The sequence below is a fragment of the Pongo abelii genome, chromosome 7, assembly GCF_028885655.2.
Source record: "Pongo abelii isolate AG06213 chromosome 7, NHGRI_mPonAbe1-v2.0_pri, whole genome shotgun sequence".
NCBI lineage: Eukaryota > Metazoa > Chordata > Mammalia > Primates > Hominidae > Pongo > Pongo abelii.
This window is the reverse complement of record NC_071992.2, coordinates 88,520,348-88,544,260: the sequence shown is the minus strand read 5'-3', so window position 1 is coordinate 88,544,260 and position 23,913 is coordinate 88,520,348. Positions and strand designations below refer to the sequence as shown.

General features: G+C 43.5%; 1 long non-coding RNA gene across 1 annotated transcript; it reads left to right on the top strand.

Annotated features, from left to right (window-relative positions):
* The first annotated feature begins 20,920 nt into the window (after window positions 1-20,920).
* On the top strand, window positions 20,921-23,156 carry LOC129061049 (uncharacterized). The gene is made up of 3 exons (XR_008528015.1): window positions 20,921-21,089; window positions 21,913-22,079; window positions 22,178-23,156. It is a non-coding gene; the product is annotated as an uncharacterized LOC129061049 (long non-coding RNA).
* The last annotated feature ends 757 nt before the right edge of the window (window positions 23,157-23,913 follow it).

Here is a 23,913-nt window from a genome sequence, read left to right as displayed (position 1 = left end):
GCGAGGGCCGTCTCCTGGCTTGCACACTCCTAGCTATGTTCTCACATGGTGAAAGGGGCAAGGGATCTCGCTGGGCTCTTTTTTTTTTTTTTTTTTTTTGAGACAGAGTCTTGCTCTGTCACCCAGGCTGGAGTGCAGCGGCGTGATCTTGGCACACTGCAACCTCCGCCTCCTGGGCTCAAGCAATTCTCCCGCCTCAGACTCCTGAGTAGCAGGGATTACAGGTGAGCGCCACTATACCTGGCAGATTTTTGTATTTTTAGTAGAGACAGGGTTTCACCATGTTGGTCAGGCTGGTCTCAAACTCCTGACCTCAAGCAATCCACCCACCTCGGCCTCCCAAAATGCTGGGATTACAGGCACGAGCCACTGCGCCCAGCCCGTGAGGTCTCTCTGTATTTTTTATTTTTTGAGACAGAGTCTCGCTCTGTTGCCCAGACTGGAGTGCAGTGGCACGATCTCGGCTCACTGCAAGCTCCACCTCCCGGGTTCACACCATTCTCCTGCCTCAGCCTCCTGAGTAGCTGGGACTACAGGCGCCCGCTACCGCGCCCGGCTAATTTTTTTTTTTTTTTTGTATTTTTAGTAGAGACGAGGTTTCACCATGTTAGCCAGGATGGTCTTGATCTCCTGATCTCCTGATCCGCCCACCTCGGCCTCCCAAAGTGCTGGGATTACAGGTGTGAGCCACCGCGCCCAGCCGGGGTCTCTTTTATAAGGGCACTAGTCCCAGTCATGAGGGCTCCACCCCCATGACTTAATCACCCCCAAGGCCCCACCTCCTAATACCCTCTCCTTGAGGGATTAGAATTTCAACATGTGAATTTTTGAGGGGTAATATGGTCTGAATGTGCTTCCCAAAATTTGTATGTTGAAACTTAATGGCCAATGTGAGAGCATTAAGTGGGGCCTTTAGGAGGTAATGATGGGATGAGGGCAAAGCCCTCATGGATAGGATTAGGATTGGAGCCCTTGTCAAAGGGCTTGAGTGAGTGTGTTTACTCTCTTCTGCTCTTCTGTCATGGGAGGACACAGAGTTTGTACCTATTTGTCCTTTCCATCCCTTCTGCTGTATGAAATTCTGTCCTCTTTGCCAATAATGGTTCACGACCCACACACAAACCAATTCTGTCTCATAAGACATAAGAGGATCTGCTAGGAGGCTTCTGAGGAAATCACCCATCTCCTCTAAGAAAACAGAGGACACGACACTGTGTTCCTTCCTATGCACATCGTCTTATCTGGATCCACTACCGGGAATAGCCACATCAGCAGCATGGGGATGAAGCTAAGAAAGAGAAAGAACCTCACGCCTGTAATCCCAGCACTTTGGGAGGCCGAGGCAGGCGGATCACCTGAGGTCGGGAGTTCGAGACCAGCCTGACCAATATGGAGAAACCCCATCTCTACTAAAAATACAAAATTAGCCAGGTGGGGGGATGCCTGCCTGTAATCCCAGCTATTCGGGAGGCTGAGGCAGGAGAATCACTTGAACCCGGGATGGGGAGGTTGTGGTGAGCTGAGATTGCACCATTGCACTCCAGCCTGGGCAACAAGAGTGAAACTCCGTCTCAAAAAAAAAAAAAAAAAAAAAAAAAAAGAACTGTGCAAGCTGTTTGCTGCTTTTAAGCAGTTAAATCAAACACCCTGACCCCAGCCCTACCCAGCCTTCCTCTTTTGTGAGATAGTAAATTTTCTAATTGTTGAAGCCAGTTTAAGTCAGCATTTGGTGAACCTCAGACAAAAGCACCCTTAAACAATAGGAAAGATTATCCAATCACAGATTGTTATTGCTGGAAAGGAACTTGAGATAATTCAGTTTAAAGCTCTTTCATTTTGCAATGAGGAAACTGGGGCCCAGAAAAGTTGAGTGACATCTGTAGAGTGAAAATCAGAACCAGAACTGATGCCAGGCTCCGGGCTTCTAGTTATCACTCTTTCTCTGAAACGTGACCACCCATAATTTCATGGTCAAGGGAAGGGGTAACCAGATAATAGATGTGTTTTGAACACATTTACCTAAAACTGCATCACAGAGGTTTATGGGACCGCGTTTGCTTTTCTAAACAGGTGTTGCCCCGTCTTTCTTCTTCTATCTTCCTCCCTCCTAGAAATATGACCTGATGCCCGGGAGTGCTGTAGCCACTTTGCATCTGCGGGCAAAAAGCCAGTTCACTAAAAATGGCACAGTGAAAAGACAGGAGACTAGGAGTCTCCTCCCCAGCTCCAGAATAGCTAGTGTGGGAAAGATAGATTCCTCTTTGCTCAAGCTGGGTTGTACAAAACTTGAAGTCAAAAGCATTTTTATTTTTGAGATGGACTCTCACTCTGTCACTCAGGCTGGAGTGCAGTGGTGCGATCTCGTCTCACTGCAACCTCTGCCTCCCGGGTTCAAGCAATTCTCCTGCTTCAGCCTCCAGAGTAGCTGGGATTACAGGTGCACACAACTATGCCTGGCTAATTTTTGTATATTTAGTAGAGGCAAGGTTTTGCCATGCTGGCCAGGCTGGTCTCGAACTCCTGGCCTCAGGTGATTCGTCCACCTCGGCCTCTCAAAGTGCTGGGATTACAGGCATGAGCCACCATGCTCAGCCCAAAAGCATTCTTAATGGGTACTTTCTGAAGCATTTCTTTCACGCTACACACTTTCCCTGGTGGACTGTGTCTGACTGCAACAACCAGAACTCAGCTAGACATTTTGCTGTTTTAAGATTCTATGCATTTACTGCATTTTTGCTGTTTTAAGATTCTATGCATTTACACTGCATTTACTGTTCTTAAATATACCTGGCTCCATTTTTTGCTTTTTGTTTTGAACACATTTCAAACCTACACAAAAGTTGCAAAATAGTACAATAAACTCCTGGGTACCTTTCATCTAGATTCACCAATTGTCAGTTAATGTTTTGCTGCATCTCTCTCTCATCTTCTCTACATATATGAAAACAATTTTCTGAACCTTTCGAAAGTCAGTTGCAGATACCATGAACTTTAACCCCAAAATATTTCCATGTGTATCCCTTAGAAACAAGGATAGTCTGTTACATAACCACTATATAATTATGAAAGTCAGGAATTTAACACTGATATAGCAGTATCATCTAAAGCATCGGTCATCTGCACATTTCAGTAGTTGTCTCAATGCTGTTTTACAGGAATACTTTTTTGTCTTGACAAGAATCCAACCCAGGTTGACACCTTGCATTTTAGTCATCCTATCTCTTTCACCTAGAATGGTTCCTCAGACTTTCTTTGTCTTTTATGAAATTGGCATTTTAAAAAACAGAACAGACCTGTTGTTTAGTAGAATTTACCTGAACCTTGTTTATCTGGTAGTTTCCTCATGATGAGATTTAGGTTACACAGTTTTGGCAAGAACAGGACATTGGTGATGTGTCCCTCTCAGTGCACCCTACAGAGGGGCATGATGTCAGCCATTACTGGTGGAGTAAATTTGATCTCTTGATTACGGGGGAGACCATCTCTGGTTCATTCTTATGGCTCTCAGGGAGACAGAGAATCATCTTTCTTATATAATCCATGGGCTGCGTGGAGTCATTCCCATGGTTTCCTGGATAGACTTTGAATTACAGGGTCCTTTGGTAAGGGATGGGTTCAGGATGTATTTTGAAAGCTGCATTTGTAATAAGTGGAGATCACTCCCTCAAAGATTTAATTAGCCAGTTGCCAGATATTCTGGAAGCCAATAGGAAGGTGTTAATAAGGACACAGGACGTCTGCTTTTCCTTAAGGAGAGCAGAGCTTCCCCAAGTATCACCCCTTTACACCTGAAGAAGTCAAACAGTCCTGTTCCCATGGAATCCTCACCAATGTAACCCTGATCTGTGATTTATATAAAAAGTAGCTGTTCCTTAATTTTCCCCACAATGGCTTCATTCTTACCTTATGAACCTGCTTTGTCAGTGTTCCCTTTGATTTATGGAAGATTTCAAACTCCCCAAATAACTATCCTTTTTCTTTTCATTAAAGTTAATCCCCACAAAGACACTTTCATCCACTGATTAGTCATGCCCCAGTGAGCCTTGCTAACCAGAGGCTAAGTTATTGATGTGTTAAAGATGTAATCTCTAAGTCTTGGGACCACTGAAGAAACCCCAACATGTTATTTGACAGTCAGAATCTCACAATGTATTGCCTCCTTTGAGCAGCCTTGGTCGCACGCGTTCCTTGGGGTCTATAAATCTCTCTGGCCCGACTGCCCATGGGGCTGAGTTATTGTGGGGCTGAGTTTAGGCTGCCAACACACTGCCCTGCACCCCAGGACATTGTGGTGCCTTCTCCAGACTTCAGTTTCCATTCCCAGTAACGCGTATTCAGCAGCAAATCTATTACACCACAAGCAGCAGCTCATTGTTTCACACCCTGCCCATGGCCTTCCTCATAAATTCACACCAACCCACAAGTAAACAGGACTGTAATTTGGGTGTGCTATCGGCTGCCAATGGCACTAACCCTTCCTCCTTCCCGTTGATTTTGAGCGATGTGTAAGCTTGGCTCAGCCACTATTGAGTCTTATTAGATGATGATAAGGCCCCAACTGCACAGAGGAGCAGCCTGTGTGGAAATGTTTTGTAGGCCCCCTCCAACCAATTTTACATTTGTGGATTTGAAAAAAGAAAAAAAGAAAATCCCAGACCTTTTTACATATGTGAGTTTCAGTTTGGTTCACCTAAAGCCAACGTTTTCCATAAATGGCAAGACCGTTCACGGGGCAGCATAGTGCCTGCATTATGAGATGTTTAGGGTTTAGCATCTTCAATGCTCACAGTAAGTGGCAGGAGCGACCTCCCCCAGTCATTGTGACAATCTCAAATGCCTACAATTTTTTTTTTCCTAAAAGCATGTTTAACCATCCCCTGGGAAGGGAGCACTCCCCACCTGTCCTCCACACCAGTTGAGAACCACAGGCTTAAACAAAAGAAAACAGAGCCGAAGGAGGTTCTATGTGGGTACCAACTTCCTAATATTTGGGAAAGACCCATCCCAGGAAAACATATTCTTGATCATGGTGTTTTACTCCAGTTTTTTTGCTTTGTTTTGTTTTTTTTCCAAATAACACCCATTTACTTTTTTTTTTTATTTCTCTTTTTTCTTTTTCTTTCTTTTTTTTTTATTATTATTATACATTAAGTTTTAGGGTACATGTGCACAACGTGCAGGTTTGTTACATACGTATACATGTGCCATGTTGGTGTGCTGCACCCATTAACTCGCCATTTAGCATTAGATATATCTCCTAATGCTATCCCTCCCCCCTCCCCCCACCCCACAACAGTCCCCAGAGTGTGATGTTCCCCTTCCTGTGTCCAAGTGTTCTCATTGTTCAATTCCCATCTATGAGTGAGAACATGCGGTGTTTGGTTTTTTGTCCTTGCGATAGTTTACTGAGAATGATGATTTCCAATTTCATCCATGTCCCTACAAAGGACATGAACTCATCATTTTTATGGCTGCATAGTATTCCATGGTGTATATGTGCCACATTTTCTTAATCCAGACTATCATTGTTGGACATTTGGGTTGGTTCCAAGTCTTTGCTATTGTGAATGGCGCCACAATAAACATACGTGTGCATGTGTCTTTATAGCAGCATGATTTATAGTCCTTTGGGTATATACCCAGTAATGGGATGGCTGGGTCAAATGTTATTTCTAGTTCTAGATCCCTGAGGAATCGCCACACTGTCTTCCACAATGGTTGAACTAGTTTACAGTCCCACCAACAGTGTAAAAGCCAAATAACACCCATTTACTAGCACACTGTTCCATAGGTCAGAAGGCCAGGTGGGCTCCACTGGGTATCACAAGGCTGAAATCAAGATGCCAGCTGGGCTTGTCTCAAGGCTCAGGGAGAGAATTGCTTTCAGGCTCATTCAGGCCATTGGCAGAGTTTTGCTCCTTGTGGTTGCAGGACTGAAGTTTCTGTTTTGTTGCTGGCCGTCAGCCGGGACCTTCTCTCAGCCGCTAAAGGCCATTCACATACTTTCTCACGTGCCCACTCCATCTTCGCATGAACAATGCGTTGAATCTTGCTCTCACCTGGAATCTCTTGACCTTTCTCTTGTGTCCCCAGCTGGGGAAAACTCTTGCTGAGCTTAACGGCTGGTCTAAACTCTCCAGATGAGCCCACTGATCATGAGATTGAATGTTGAGGCAATGTCAAATCACAATACAATTTTCTAATGGGTTACTCTCAATTTATGTACCCAGCTCATGGAGGACTAGTTTATTTTCTTAAATACAAAGTATTTTTTACTAACCATTTCAATTACACAAGAGATAGATGAATACATTCTTCTAAAATCGCAAAGCACTGCACATAGCACTGCACATTACTAAGATCATAATGATAATTTCCACATTTTCTAATAATTTTTTTCTCTTAATAATAATTTTAATGTTTTATTTTTTGCACTTAGCTCTTAAGGTGCTCTTCAAGCACCTTGCCACAATCTTACCACACTCCTCCTCTCTCCAGGAGAAACCATGGTCATGAACTGGTGGGTATACAGACAGACCACTTTCACCACTTTGCACGCATTTATATGCACCCCAGAAAATGCATAGTATTGTTTCATGTGGGCATCTTTGTATAAATGATTACCACACTGTATATATAATTTGAAAGTTGTTTTTATCACCTAGTAATAGGTTTTGAGGGTTATCTATGTTAATCCCTATAGACCTGATTCATTTCTCTTAATGTACTGTGTATTTTCTTATTTAGGCATTTGCCTTCATGATATACATTTACAGTTTTCACATTAACAAGCAATGCTGCATTGACAGTCTTCCATGTACCTCCTTGTGCTCAGGTCTCTTTAAAGAAGATGCCTAGAAGTGTAATTGCTGGGTGGTGGAGTAGGAACTCTACTTATAACAGATACAGTTAAATTGCTGCCCCCAAAGAGCAGAGTGTGCTAAACTACAATTGAAACATTTCAATTGAAGATCTCTCTTTGCCCACATCTTCACCAGCACTAGATAATATCAGACTTAAATGTTGCCAGTCCCGTAGGTGTGAACTAGCATCTCGTTGTTTTATTTGCATTTCCCTGTTTGCTAAGGAGACTGAGTAACTTATATCTCTATTGGTCATTCACATTTCCATTTTAAAACTATATATATTCTTTGATGATTTTTAAATTTGATGGTCTCTTTCTTATTAATTTACATTCCTACTTTTTTCCTAGTCCTTTGTTTCATAAAATGTAAAAAAAAAAAAAAAAAATTCTCACCAAGTTGCAATTTTTTTTTTTTTTTTTCTTTTTGAGACAGAGCCTTGCTCTGTCACCCAGGCTGAAGTGCGGTGGCACGATCTTGGTTCACTGCAACCTCTGCCTTCCAGGCTCAATTGAGCCTCCCAACTCAGCCACCCAAGTCACTGGGACTACAGGCACACGTTACCATGCCCAGATAATTTTTTTAGTTTTTGTAGAGATGGGGTTTCTCATGTGGCCCAAGCTGATCTTGAACTCCTGGGCTCAAGTGATCGCCCGCCTCAGCCTCTTAAAGTGGTAGGATTACAGGCGTGAGCCACTGTGCCAGGTCACGTTGCTAAAATTTTGATATTTTTTATGATGCCTTTTGTTGGAGAGAAGACTTAATTTTGATGTAGTCAAAAATCATTTTTTTCTCTATAGTTTGCATTTTTGGGGCCTTAGATTAGTAAGCCTTCCCTAATATTACTTCCAGAGTATTGCTAAGATCATAATGATAATTTCTACATTTTCTAATAATTTTTTTCTCTTAGTAATAATTTTAATGTGTTATTTTTTACACTTAGCTCTTAAGCCATCTGAAGTTTGTGTGTGTGTGTGTGTGTGTGTGTGATGCAAGATGATTTTCGTTTCTTTCACAGAGCTAGTCAACTGTCCCAGCTCCACTTATTGAATAATCTGCTCTTTCCCTACTGATTTGAAACACCAACTCTACCATGCACCAAAGTCCCATGTCCATACTCCTGATCTATCTTTTTTGTTTGTTCCTGTGCCAATCCCATGCTGTTTTAATTACCTTAGCTTTGTAATGTGTCTTGATCTCTCATGCAGTAAATCTTTACTCCACTTCCCTTTGGGACAATTATCTTGGTTATTCTTAAACATTTACTCTTCTTTGTGAATTTTACAATTGGTTTGTCAAGGGCTATGAAAAACTATGTTGGGATTTTGATTAAAACTGTTTTAAACTTACAGACTAATTTGGGAAACATCACACAGATATTTTCAAAGACTTACAAAAATGAGACAAAATAAAACGTAAGGGCAAAGATGTGGAATTTCAGCTAAAGAATTTCACATAATGCCTAATATATGCCCAACATTATTCTAGTCAAAACCTATCAGAAGAAAAGCAAACACAGTTTCTAACTTTAGGGAATTTGCATTCTAGTGGGGCGGACAAAAGAGAGACAATTAAACCAACATGTAAACAAGATATTTCGATTGTCATAAATGCTACAAGGGAAGAAAACCGAGGCTGCTGAGAGACTGAGCACTTCTGGACAGCCTCTCCAGGAGTCCAGTTGGAGCCAAGACCCAGAGAATGAAGAGCAAGAGTGTTTCAGACAGAGGTCTGAGGGTCAGAAGCTTGAGGTGGAGAAGACACCGCCTTGAGGATCCCGCAGAAGCCAATGTGGAGACAAGGGCCAGATCGTTAGGGGATCGAAGGCCACAGAGTGGAATTCGAATTTCATTTTATTTGCAGTGAGAAGCCAGAAAGGGATGAGATTAAGGAAGGAGTCAGAGATTGGGACAGGCTCTTAACAGTAACAAATTTGGAAGTGGATGTCTTCTAGAACTATCATTTACTGTGTTATTTAAACAAATATTATTTACTGTTCTTCCTGTTATTATCTTCTCCTTTCTTTTCAATCTTGATCTTTTGTAGGAAAGTAATCCCAGGTTATCGAGAGATTTTTCTATGGCCTTTCTTGAAGTAACCTGGCAAATAAATCCAGTTCTCTTCATTACTTTACTGCTTGGTAGCAGCTTTGCAGTGCTGTTTAGCTAAGGTGGAAAAGAAATGGAGTATCTGAGTAATATTTCTTTTTTCTTCCTCTTGGCTGGGAAATAAACTCAGGCTTTAATGTGATGAAAGTGGAATTTATGCTGAAACTCAGTGGGACCATCACCAGCTTGGGGGGCATTTCATCTCCTTTCTAAAGTGCTTGCCCCCATGCTGCTGTGGGGGGCACCGAGGATTAGACCTTGATGGCAGAACTTTCCCTTGCTCTGAGGCTCATCCCCTACTCCAGCTTTGAAGGAATCAATGAAGGGGAATAAATCACCAATGGATGTAGTCTATTTTATTTAGCTTATCAAAAGCCTTGGCGAGGCTCCACAACAACTAGTAATAAAAATATTCGGTTACCGTAGATGGGATTAAGTGTAATGTTTTGGTATAGATCAGAAACTGACTTAGAAACAGGAAGCAAAGGGTACAGGCAAACTCTGGACAGAAACACACGAACAACAGAATCCTCCATTACCTGTACTTAGCAGTGGCCTTTTAAAAATTGCTTTTGTAAACCATACAAAGCATGTGGATCTTCAAGTTTACAAAAGGCGGTGTTAAGAACTCTAGAGTCTGACAGATCTGTCCTTGGGCAAGTCATTTAACCAATAAGCTTCATGTTTCTGGTCTGTAAAATGGAAATGATTGTACCTTTTCATTAGGGTGATGAGGATGAATGAGATAACACATTTTTCTCTTAGTGCCTAGGGTTCCTCTGCTATAGCTATTAGTCTTATTTCTGAAAGTAAATACCAAGCCAATAGGGACAAAGTAGAAAAAATCTCAATGAAGCTGTACGTTAAGCCCGGAGAATATATGCAACATGTGTCCCCAAACATACTTACCATCCTCACTCAACTCTGGACTTCTTCCTGCAAAAACATGTATCTCATCTGCTGCTGTCACCTTCCCCCAGCGGAAAGTCAGGACCCATCCTCAGGGGCTCAGCTCCCTTCCCACCCCCACCGCATCCTGCCCACTCCTCTAATCTTGTCTCTAAATACTGGTCACTTTTTCTCCCTGCCTTCCAGCTCTTGCTTTAAACTGGAGGTCAGCAAACTCTTTCTGGAAAGTGTCAGGTAATTATTTCTTGCTTTGCCAACCTCACACTCTCTGATGTAACTACAGTAGTTCCCCCCTTCTCCATGGTTTTGCTTTCTGCAATTAACTGGCCTCAATCCAAAAATAGACGAGTATAGTACGATAAAACATTTTATCACAGTATATTGCTATAATTGTTCTATTTTATTATTGTTGTTGTTCATCTCGTACTATTGTTATTGTGCCTAATTTATAAGTTAAACTTTATCATAGGTATATCTGTATAGGAAAAAACATAGTATATATCTAGCCTCAATTTCAGGCATCCACTGGGAGTCTTGGAACATACCTCCCTTGGATAAGTGGGGGACTACTGGATGCAACCCTGTGATTCTAGTACAAAAGCAGCCATAGACAATTACAGTATATAAAAGAACGGGTGTGGTTGTGTGTTCCAATAAAACTTCCTTTACAAAAGCAGGTAGCGGGCAGGGTTTCACCCTCCACGGTGTAGTTTCCTGGCACCTGATTTAGACTCCTCGGATCTTTCTCTGGGATTAAGACCCTTAGGGCTCCCTGTAGGCCTGATCTAATTTTGTCACTCCCATTTTAAAAGCCTTTCAATGGCTTCCCATTATTGTTGCAAAATGTGGCCTTGGATCATATCATTAGTCATTAGAATCACCTGAGCTGCTTTATATATGTATTTATTTTTTATTTTGAGACAGGGTCTCACTCTGTCTCCAAGGCTGGAGTGCAGAGGTATGATCATGGCTCACTGCAGTCTTGAACTCCTGGCCTGAAACTGATCCTCCCATCTCAGCCTCCCAAGTTGCGAGGACTACAGGCACACACTACCATGCCCCGCTAATTTTTTTGTAGAGACAGGATCTCACTGTGTTGCCCAGGCTGGCCTTGAACTCCTGGCTTCAAGTGATCTTCCTGCCTCAGCCTCCGAAAGTGCCAGGATTATAAGTGGAACCACCGTGACTGGCTCTGAGCTGCTTGTTAAAATGCAGAGTTCCAGGCCCCTCTCCAGAGCCACTAAAACAGCATCTCTAAGGGGCAGGCAGTGGAGCTGGATTTAAACAAGTCTCCTAGAAAGAATTCTAGTTCAGTGGTTCTCAAAGTGGGGTCCATGGGCCCCTGAGGGTCCCCCAAATGCTTTTGGGGGGTTTGTGATGCAGGAAGAAATAATGGAGTATGTTGGGGTGGGAGGAGAGCCTCACAGGGAGGTGATGGCCGAGTAAAGTCCTGAAGGGGGTGAGGAAGCCATCCTGAGCTGTCCCTGGGAGAGTGTTCCAGCAGGAACAGCAAGTTTAAAGCCTCTGAGGCTGGTGTGTCTGGCAGAAGGCCACCGTGGCTGGCTTGCTGGAGGGAAGAAGGGGAAAAGAGAGAGTGAGAGAGGAGGAGACGAGGCCCGAGAGGAAAAGAGCCAGGCAGGTGGAGCAGGGCCTTGGAGACCATCTCAGTAAAAGGCCTTTGGCTTTTACTCAGAACAAGATGGGAGCCACTGGAGAGTTTGAGTATGCAAGCTATTCCAAAAATGTAATCACCTCTTCCTCCTTCCTCCTTCCTCACACACTTCTTTCCTTCCTCACTGAGTATTTATCTTCCCTCTCCTGTTGGCTGTAAGTTCCTTGAGGACCCAGGCTCTGTCTTACCCATCTTTATCCCAGTATCTAGCAATGCCCAGGGCCACACAACCAACACTGACAAATGCAAGACTGCCGCTGTGTTCCTCTGGCATGATTCTCATTGGAGCTGGTAAGAACTGCTTGAGAAAAATGCAGACTTCCTCAAATAAATATTTTACACATTTCTTTTTCTTTTTTTTAGACGGTGTCTCACTCTTTCACCCAGGCTGGAGTGCAGTGGCACGATCTCCACTCACCGCAACCTCTGCCTCCCAGGTTCAAGTGATTCTCCCGCCTCAGCCTCCTGAGTAGCTGGGATTACAGGTGCACGCCACTGCACCCAGCTAATTTTGGTATTCTTAGCAGAGACAGGGGTTCGCCATGTTGGCCAGGCTGGTCTCGAACTCCTGACCTCAGGTGCCCACCTCAGCATCCCAAAGTGCTGGGATTACAGGCTCGAGGCACCGTGCCTGGCCTACAAATTTATTTTTCTGTTAATAATTTAATGTGTGATATACAGTTGACCCTTGAACAATGCAGGGGTTAAGGGTACTAGTCTCCACTTCCTGCACAGTCAGAAATATGTGTATAACTTTGTACTCCCCCAAAACTTAACTACTCATGGCCTACTGTTGACCAGAAGCCTTCCCCATATGTAAACAGCCAATTAACACAAATTTTGTATATCACGTGTATTATATACTGTATTCTTACAATAAAATAAGCTGGAGAAAAATGTTATTAAGAAAGTCATGAGGAAGAAAAATATATATATTTAGTATTCCTTAAGTGGAAGTAGATCGTCATCAGTGTCTTCATCCTCATCTTCTTTACACTGAGCGAGCTGAGGAGGAGGAGGGGTTGGCTCTGCTGTCTCAGAGGTGGCAGAGGCGGCAGAAAACCTGAATATTTAAGTAGACTTATGCAGTTCAAACCCATGTTGCTCAAGGGTCAATTGTATTGTCTCAAAAAAAAGTTCCATCAACAAAAGCACATCACAGAGAGCCAGAAATCAACATGCCTTTCCTTTGCAATCATAAATAAATCAGAGCAAAAAATTAGTATTTTCTGGATGCATTTCTGTGGCATTAGAGAAGCAAATCCCCGTTTTCTGTATTGGGCCATCAGGGAGTTTCACAATCTCTTTTCCGCTCTTCTCAGAATGTAGCTGGTGTCCTGTGTTGCTTTGTCCCCTGCTCCTCTGTGAGGATCCTTCTGGGCAGTGTTATCCTCAGGGCCATGCTGGCCTGACACCCCAAGGCCAGAGCCCGGGCACTGCAAGACTTGGTTTCCTCACTTCATTCTAGTTCAACTTTCTCTTTCCCTAGTTGACACCCATGGTCTCCCTGGCTACCTCCATTGCCGGAGGCCTTGAGAGCTGAAACACACCTGCCCGTGAGAGGACCCCAATCCTCCATTCCTTTATTTCCAAAAAAGGGATCAGGGAAGCAGCAGTACCCACACACCTTTCCCCACCTCCAAGCATCTTAATCTTAATGGAGGAGAGTTTAAGGAAGTGGAATGCCATTGCTCAGAGAGATGGGTATTTTATTCACCATGTATTTGTGCGTGTGCATTTTGTAAGTACACAAGTGTGGCCCATACAATGCTTTAGTTCTTCTCAGGTGCTGTCTTTTCTTTTAATTCTTATTTATAATAAAAGTTGAATGGCAGGGTGGGCATGGTGGCTAATGCCTGTAATCCCAGCCCTTTGGGAGGCTGAGGCGGGTGGATCACTCAAGGTCTGGAGTTTGAGACCAGCCTGGCCAACATGGCCAACCCCATCTCTACTGAAAAAAAAAAAAAAAAAAAAAAAAAATTAGCCACTTGTGGTGGCACATGACTGTAATTTTAGCTACTCAGGAGGCTGAGTCCTAAAGATCCCTTGAACCAACGAAGCAGAGGCTGCAGTGAGCCCAGAATGTACTGCGCTTCAGCTTGGGTGACAGAGTAAGACTCTGTCCAAAAAATAAAAAAATAAAAAATTGAATGGATTCTCTTGCCCTGTGTCTAAGAAGTCATTTTTAAATCCTTTGAGATTGCAGTTTTCTGCTAAGAGTTTCCTCTGCATAGGAGGGATCCATAGCTCTTTGCCTCCAGACTGGAAGCTCTGCACTGTGCTGTCAGCTCCATAGGGCAGCGATGTCCCCATTTTTCTTTCTGTGGTCTGTCCAGCACTAGCACCGTGCCCGTCATGTGGAAGGCATGCTCGATTAATGTTTGTTAGATGGATGAGTGTGAGACATTTCGTAATTTAAAAATATTAACATCTGCTCTCCCCAACACTTCCTTCTACCCCATAACCCTTGCTATACCCCATTTAGGCAGCCACAGAATGGAGCTGATTGTCTTGGCAAACAAGTGACTGGGAAGGAAGTATTTTTGAGGAAACTCAGGGCAGAAACCATTGATTAGGACAAGTATTGTTCTAATCAGAACTAGATGTCCTGCAGAGAAGTGAGAAGCCAGGAGAGCATGGATGAATCCCCTGCCTTCTCTCCCACATCATTCCTACAAGCCACACCCCCGGTGAACAGATGACAAGAGAAACCCCAAGTGTGTCTGAGGAACCCGAGAGAGCTGAGAGCTGAGCCCCAGCCTCTGGTTAAGCCCAGGAGGTGGTGGAACCAAGGCCCCAGAGCAGACATGGCTGTGCAGGCCTTACCTGGGAGCCGTAGGATGTTCCCCGTGAGCCCCAGGGTGGCATAAATGGTGGACAGCCTGCCCTGTGGGCCCAGCTGCAGAACATCCCTCGGGCTGGCTGTGGCACCCTAAGAGCACAAGGAACTGACAGTCACTTGGAGGCCTTGAGGTTGAGAAAGTGGGTGGATACAGCTGTGACCAGCCATAGAAGCCCAGAATGTTTCAGCAAGTCCTTCACAGAGGTTAGATCACACCTAGGACCAGGCCTCCATCTCCAGCTCCCCTCCCCAGCTGTAGAGCAATGGAAGCCTCTCCAGCTCTTAGATCCAACCTGGGGAGATGGAAGGAAAACTCTAGATTGACTGCAAGTAAGTTTCTCCTACACCCAGGGAGCCTTGCTAGAAACTCAGATCAGCTATAATACATTTATTTTCTTTCATAACAGGGTATATGGGAAAAGAATTATGCTCACTACTAATGAATGAACAAATGAGCCACGGGAAGACTGTGTATGACAGATGCTCACCTTTCCTTTCATCCCTTTTCACCTTATTCTGATAAGCCACAAATGCAGAACTGAATTCAGAGGATCTGCTGGATGACACTTGTTTCGTTATTGGTGACAATGGACCCAGCACTGCCAAACTCTGTACAGAGATGCGTGGATTGGTCTCTGTTCTCAAAAACCTGCAGCCAGCCTGAGTGGACAGGACTAATATGCTGAAACAAGCAGTGGCTGACAGAGGTGCTACAGACTTTACTGCACTGCATAGGTCAGAAGTTGTATTAGTTTGTTCTCACACTGCTGATAAAGACATACTTGAGACTGGGTAATTTATAAAGGAAAGAGGTTTAATGGACTCACAGTTCTACATGGCTGGGGAGGCCTCACAATCATGGCGGAAGGCGAATGAGGAACAAAGTCAAGTCTTACATGATGGCAGGCAAGAGACTGTGTGCAGGGGAACTCTCCTTTATAAAACCATCAGATCTCATGAGACTTACTCACTCTCAAGAGAACAGCAAGGGAAAGACCCACCCCCATGATTCAATTACCTCCCACTGGGTCCCTCCCACAACACATGGGAATTATGGGAGCTACAATTCAAGATGAGATTTGGGTGGGGACACAGCCAAACCATATCAGAGGTGCAGAGAAAAGTGGGACCTACATGGACTGGAGGGGGAAAAAACAAAAGGAAATTATCTTGTGATCACAGGGTTTAGGCAGCAGCATGGCTCAGTTTGGGGAAATAATACCTAGAATTAAATCAATTGGTCTTACCCTTGCACCTACTTATTTAACCAAACTTTGTATGTGCCATGCATTCTTCTAAGCGCTTTACAAATAATATTTTGTTCAATCCTTAAAACAACCTGTGTGGTAGACTATTATTATCCATGCTTTTTAAATTGTGGTAAAATATACATCACATAAAATTTACCATTGTAACCATTTTTAGGTTTATTATTCAGTGGCATTAAACACATTCAGTGTTGTGTGACCATCATCACTACCCATTTCCAGTCTTTTTTACTATCTCAAACAGAAACTTCATATTTATTAAACAATAACTGCCCATTTATCCTCCCCCTAGACCCTGGCAACCACCATTGTGCTTTCTGTCTCTATGAATTTGCCTATTCTAGGTACCTCACATAAGTGGAATCATATTTGTCCTTTGTGACTGGTTTATTTCACTTAGCATGAAGGTTCATCCATATTGCAGCATGTATCAGAACTTCATTCTTTTTTCTTCCTTCAGAGTAGAGGAGGGAAAAATAATTTGATTCCTTTTTTAGACTGAGTGATATTCATATATGTATGTATGTGTGTATATATATTATATATGTATGCATACACATTTTATTTATCAAATTCATTCATTGATGGGCATTTGGATTGCTTCCACCTTTTGGCTATTGTGAATGAATATTGCTACTAGCATGAGCAGATAGTTTGAGTCCTTGCTTTGGGTTCTTTTGGGTATATACCCAGAAGTGGGATTGCTGGATCATATGGTAATTCTATGTTTAACTTTTTAAGGACTTGTGATGCTGTTTTCTACAGTAGAAACAATATTTTACATTTCCATCAGCAAAGCACAAGGGCTGTGCTTTCTCCACTTCCTCACCAATACCTGTTATTTTCCACCATTTTTTTCAACTTTGATTTTAGTTTTGGGAGTATATATTGCAGGTTTGTTACATGAGTATACTGCGTGACGCTGAGGTTTGGGATACTAATGATCCTGTCACCCAGGTAGTGACCATAGTGTCCAAAAGGTAGTTTTTCAACCCTCACTTCTCTCCCTTCCTCCTCCTTCTACTAGTCACCAGTGTCTATTGTTCCCATCTTTATATCCATGTGTACTCAATGTTTAGCTCCCACTTGTAAGTGAGGACATGGAGTATTTGGTTTTCTGTTCCTGTGTTAATTTGCTTAGGATAATGGCCTCCAGCTGCATCTATGTTGCTGCAAAGGACATCATTTCTTGCATATGGCTGTGTAGTATTTCATGGTGTTTATGTACCACAGTTTCTTTATCCAGTCCACCATTGATGGGCATCTAGGTTGATTCCATGTCTTTGCTATTGTTTCCCACCATTTTGATGATAGCCATCCTAATGGGTGAGATGTGTTATCTCATTGTGGTTTGATTTTCATTTCCTTAATGACTAGTGATGTTGAGCATATTTTCCTGTGTTTATTCACCCAGGCTAGAGTGCAGTGGCACAATCATAGCTCACCAAAGCCTCGAACTCCTAGATTCAAGAGATTCTTCCTGCTTCACACGGCCTCCCAAGTAGCTAGGACTACAGGCGCATGCCACCACACCTGGCTCTTTATTTTTATTTTTAGAAACAGCGTCCTGCTATGTTGCCTAGCCTGTCTTAAACTCCTGGTCTCAGGCAGTTCTCCTGTCTCTGCCTCCCAAAATGTTGGAATTATAGGCGTGAGTCACTGCACCTGGCCTCTTTGTCCATCTTGAGTTGGGTTGTTTGTGGTTTTGTTGTTGAGTTATAGGAGATTGTTATATATTCTGAATATTAATCCCTTACCAGATACATGATTTGCAAATGTTTTCTCCCATTTTGTGGGTTGTCCTTTCACTCAACAGTGTCTTTTGATGTACAGTCTTTAATTTCGATGAAATCCTATTTATCAATTTTTTCTTTTCTTGCCTGTGCTTTTGGTATTATTATCCCCATTTTTCAGATGGAAAAATTTGGCACACAGAAGTTAAGTTGCTTGTACAAGACCATACTGCTCTTGGGCAATGGGGCTGGAGTTGTGACCCCAGCACTTTCCTGTAGATCTAATGAGAGTGGCCATTCTGCAGCTGCCTTCCTGTTGCTGAGCGTGGGACAGCACTTGACACAAAGCAGGCATTCAATACATATTTATGGAAATAATATAGAGAGCTGCTCCATGACTATTTCCAGTTTTCTACGCTTTGCCTGAGCAAATTTTAACCTGTGTTGTGCCTGTTACTTGTACGTAAAGTGGAAACTACCTAAAACCCTCACTGCAGACAGAGGAGAAATAGCTCATCAATCGACTATCAGCCATGTACACTGTAAGGCATTATTTGTCAGGGATGGCACTGACAAATAAAACATGCTCTTTGAACCCAAATATTTACTGGTTGGGAGAATAAGACTCATGAAATAAAGGAAGAAAGTAATAGAAAAATAAGCATAAAAGCCAAATGAGGCTGACCATCATTACAGGAGGAAAAGAGTGTAGGGAGAGATGATGGGAGAGGAGGATCTTCAAATATGAGTAGTGTGTTAGTCTGCTCTCATGCTGCTAATAAAGACATACCTGAGACTGGGTAATTTATAAAGAAAAGAGGTTTAATTGACTTACAGTTCAGCATGGCTAGGGAGGCCTCAGGAAACCTACAATGATGGCAGAAGGGGAAGCAAACATGTTCTTCTTCACATGGCGGCAGTGAGGAGAAATGCAGGGCAAAGTGGGGGAAAAGCCCTTTATAAAACCATCAGGTCTTATGAGAACTTACTCACTATCACAAGAATGGCAAGGAGTTAACTGCCTTCATGATTCAATTACCTCTCACTGGGTCCCTTCCACGACACATGGGGTTTATGGGAACTACAATTCAAGATGAGATTTGGGTGAGGACACAGCCAAACCATATCATTCTTCCCCTGGCCACTCCAAAATCTCATGTCCTCACGTTTTAAAACATAATCATGCCCTTCCAACAGCCCTCCAAAGTCTTAACTCATTCCAGCATTAACCCAAAAGTCCAAGTCCACAGTCTCATCTGAGACAAGGGAAGTCCCTTCCGCCTATGAGCCTGTAAAATCAAAAGCAAGTTAGTTATTCCTAGACAAAATGGGGATACAGGCATTGGGTAAATACACATATTCCAAATGGGAGTAATTGGCCAAAACAAAGGGGCTACAGGCCCAATGCAAGTCTGAAATCCAAATGGTGCAGTCATTAAACCTTAAAGTTCCAAAGTGATCTCCTTTGACTCCATGTCTCACATCCAGATCATGCTGATGCAAGAGGTGGGCTCCTACAGCCTTGGGCAAGTAGGATAGAAATGAGAGAGAAAGAGAGATAAAGTAGGGATGGTATGGTGGGAGAAAGGAATTGGACGAATAAAGAGCTGGAAGCAGAAATAAGCATGATATGTCTCAGTTACAGTAAATTATCAATATGAATGGCTGGACTGGAGGGCTGAGTCAAGATGTACTCATTAGACTATAGAGCAGGGCCAGCCAAATTGCGACAGTTCTGAATGCCAAGCTAAGGGTTCTGGACTCAGCATGTAAGCAAGACCCGTTACCTAATTCACAGGGTCCAGTGAAAAATGAAAACATAAGGCCCCTTGTTCAAAAATGATTAAGAATTTCAAGACAGTGCAGCAGAGATCGAACCAAATGCAGAGCCCTCCCAGGCATGGGGCCCTGTGCGACGGGCCAGGTCCTACACCCATGAAGCCCACCTTGTGTGCAAGCCTTATGTTAAGAATGCATTGAAAGATTTTGAGCAGAAAAATGCTGGATTAGAGTGGTCTATTAGGTGGGTTAGCTGTCGGGTGCTGCCTGGATGGATGGGGACAGAAAGTGAAAGAGGGACACCTGTTAGGAAATCACTGGACTTGTCAAGGTTGGTGGTTGTTGTAGGAATGGAAAGAAAGGTCACATGTGATGTGATAGGATGGATCCCTGTGTATATGGGCTGGGAGGGGAAGAGCCCAGGCCTCCATGATGTCACCATAGGTTGAGCCTAGATCTTGGAGAAAGCTGTTATCATTGAGAGAAAGAGGAAGTGTGGAGAGGGGAGCCGGCTTTGGGAGGCTGGTGCAGAGTAACCAGCCTTAGTCATGCTGAATGGGAGATAAGGGTAGGGCCTCCAAGAAGAAATGTCCAGCTGGCAGCTGAAGATGAGGAAGAAAATCCAGGCTTGGAAATGCAGCTTTGAAAGATAATGGGGTTGTGTAACTGTTGAAGTTGTGAGACCATATGCCATTTCTTAAGAATTAGGTGGATAGATAAGCAGAGTGCTAAAAAACAGATGAGGACTTTAAAATAACATTTTCTACCACCACTTCAAGGAATTGGGCAATTAGCTGTGATGTTGGATCTAGCAGCCTGGAAGGTTTATCCAATTGCGATTTCCACAAGGTGGTTGTGCAGAATAACAAATCTGTTTTCATCTATCAGTGTTAAAACATGGTTTTTAAAATAAATGCCGGAATATTGCTAAAAACTTATCAACATTGACTGTCAGAGGTGCTCCTGGCAGGTTCCCAACCCTCCTCTTCTCCCTTTTCTTCACTTTTTAATGATCCATTTATTTTTCAGGCAATTCTTTCAGGAATTTGAAAGTTTAAGCAGGGGTTACATGGAGAACTAACAGGAAATGTCTCATCTTTCCAAGTTTATTGTTGAGAGTGGCCAGATGTCATTTGTTTGTGAGTGGGAATGGGAAGTTAGATCACAGAACGTGAAATTTAAAACTCCATGTTTTTTTAAATAACGGGGAGTGCAATGGAGAAACACACGGGGAAGCCACTTTTGACTCCTCTGACTGTGTTAGCAGTGTAGGGGGCAGTGCTCATGAGAAAGATCTTAATATGAGAACATGTTTCACTGTCTGCAAGCCCTGCTCGCTTCGAGGTCTGTGTGCAAACAGCTGGTCTCCGCCTGGCCTGGCCAGGGTGTTTGCGAGCTCTCCGTGGATCTGCTGTAATTATAAACCCCATGAAGGGCCAGGAATGGAGGCCAGCATGATTATTGGTCACCATGCCCCAGAAAGTAACTTATAAAGAGTTCTGCAGTATTTAGCACTTACAAAAGCAATTATATTGATTTTTAAAAATTACATTTTCAGCCTCTGTGGTTTAAATTCTGGGTCAAACACTTCCCGACTGCTCAGGCTGGCTCGCTCTAGCCCGTGGTCCCTAATTGCTCACTAACTGTCCCGGAAATACCCTCTTCGTCCCTTGCTCTTGCTGCAGTGGGCTTTGGCAGGCTTCCGCTGGCCAGGTGTTGTCCCCAGCAGTCGCCATGGCAGCGATGTACAACAAAGGCTCTGAGGGGCTTGGAATTGACAGGCCGGAGGTGGGGCCCGAGTTCCTGTCTCCAGCCCACGATTTGCTGATCCATCTGTCTTCCTCAGAGAGAGAGGGCGGATAATGCAGACTGCGCTTCCTTGGAAGACGGCAGGCTCCAGGCCAGACAAACGAATGTAAACTTGAAATTGGGCCAAATATGGGACATTTAGTTGAATGGGAGGATACAGAGCAAAGGGATCCAAGAGCAGCCCCAAAGTTCAGAGGGTTCTTGGCTGCTTTTGCAAAGGAAAAGGAAAAGTCTCCACCTACCTGCTGGACTTGCTTCTTCTTTTTTTTAAAAAATATTTATTTATTTATTTATTTTTTATACAGACAGGGTCTCCACTGTTGCCCAGGCTGGTCTCAAACTCCTAGCTTCAAGCGAAGCTTGGCCTCCCAAAATGCTGGGATTACAGTTGTGAGGCACTGTGCCTGGCCCCTGCTGGACTTTCAAGAGCACGGGAAGGATTTCTCTTCAACCCTTACCCCTCTCCTCCACTCAAAGTTATTTAGCAGGTTTTTCTTTCCTGGGCCCTGCCTAAGATCCTGAAATCCCACATTAGTTTCTTCTTGAGGTTAAATCATTAAGGTTCCATTTATATAAATACTGAGCTGGTGCAGCCAGCCTACTGGCCAGCCTTGCCCACCATACTGGCTACCTGGTCATCTACTATCACAATGCCCTGGGATGGGAAACACAGCAAACATGCTTTTTAAAATTGTAGTAAACTATACATAACATAAAAATGACCATTTTAACCATTTCAAATGCATAATTTAGTCTCATTACGTACATTTGCTGTCTTGTGCAACCATCACCACTATCAGTTTCCAGACCTTTTTCATCATCCCAAACAGAAACCCCATACCCGTTAAACAATAACTCCCCATCCCTCACCCTCTCTCCCCTGATAACCTCTATTTTACTTTCTGTCTCTATGAATTTGCCTATTCTAGGTATCAACCATACAGATGAAGAGCTGAGGCTTGAGGAAGGAACTTGCCAAGGTCACGAAGCTGTAAGACACAGAGCCTGGGGTGTCTGCCTGCAGAGCTCACACTGACTCTACAGCCACTGGTCCAAAGCTTCAGCAAGGGGGTCTTTCTAGCAGGGCTCCCCCAGGGTGAGAGTAATGGTGGAGACTCAGCCAACCCTTTATGTTGACATTGTGCATTCCTGCAATTTATCTAATTTGCTCTTCATAATATTCCCATCTGACAGATGAGCAAGAGACGAAGTGACCCCTCCAACCCCACAGCTCAGAGTCTTTCTTGAAGCTCCAACTCCAGGGCCATTGTTTTCCTGTTCTCCCCACTCCAAGGCCTCTCCTCTCTCCTTGGCCCAACTCTCTGACCGTGATGCAGGTTCTTGGCAAATTTAAATGGGAGGGACTGCCTTTAAAAACAAATGAACCCCTTCCGAATGAACATATTCTGTTGAATGCCATATGAAGAAAAATCTAGGGGTTTGTACTGGTTTCCTGAGGCTGCCAGTAACAAATTGCCACAAACTAGGTGGTTTACAACAACAGAAATCTGTTCTCACAGTTCTGAAGGCCAGACGTCCAAAATCAGAATGGCATTTGCTTGAAGGATCTAGGGGAGAATCCCTCCTTGCTTCTTCCAGCTTCTGGTGGCTCATGGCAATACCTTGACTTGTAGACATATCCCTCCAATCTCTACTTATGCCTTCATATCACCTTCCCTTCTCTTATGAGAACACTTGTCATTGGATTTAGGACCCACTCTAATCGAAGATGACCTCACATGTAGTTTAATTACACCTATAAAATATGCTTTTCAATAAGGTCACTTCCATGGTTTGAATGCCCCCTCCAAAACTTAATGTTGAAACTTAATCCCCAACGTGGCAGTATTGAGAGGTGGGGCCTTTTAGAGCTGGTTGGATTGTGAAGGTTCTGTCCTCATGAATGGATTAGTTCCATTCATGGATTAATAAATTAATAGGCTCATGGATTAGTGGGTTACCATGGGAGGGGAACTGGTGGCTTTATAAGAGGAGAAAGAGAGACCTGGGCTAGTACATTAAGATTCTCAGCCCCCTTACCATGTGGTGACCTGTGCCACCTGGGGACACTGCAGAGTCCCCACCAGCAAGAAGGCTTTCACCAGACTTAGCCCCTCAACATTGGACTTAGCCTCCATAACTGTAAGAAATAAACTCCTTTTCTTCATAAATTACCCAGTTTCAGCTATTCTGTTATAAATGACAGAAAACGACTAAGATAGTCACATTCACAGGTTCTGGGCAGGACGTATATTTTGGGGGCCATTCACCCCCAGGCTTCGTGGTGAATGACTGACTAGAAGCAGTGCCCTCCAAGTTGGTCCTTTTGAACCCATCAATGACAGTGGACAGAAAGGTTGGCTGCTGATTGAAGTTCAGATCTGTCTTGAACAGGGAGCCACTGATACCTGTGTGGGAACCAGCTCCATCACCCGGCATCCCAGCCAGACCCACCACTGCAAATGTTCCTACGTTTTGCTAGTGCATAGAATTTCCCTTTAGGGATTATAAACATACTTTCTTGCTTAGGTTTTTACTAGAAAAAAGAGAGAAAAGCAAAACAGCAAAGCAAAGCTCAAACCCCACCAGGCTGTGTCACAAATCTGTGTATAATATTCTCCTGTTGCTCAAGGAAACACCCCCACAAAGGAGTTTTGTTGAATGCTTTGAACTGTCCCTCAGTGTAGAGGACATATTATGGGGTTGGAACATCCAACAATTTCTTTTTGGAAAATAAACTGGGTCCTGGTCCGGAACATACCCTTTGTCTGATTTTGTGCCACATGGCATAATGATGTAAAGCCTGAGGTTCCCAGCTTCCCAGGAAGATGTTGCATTGATAGATTCTGGTTCCACTCTGGCCAAGAGACCTTGCCCACTAACTCTTTGCCATATGAATTGCTTTCTAAGCTACAATTCTCCTTTTATCT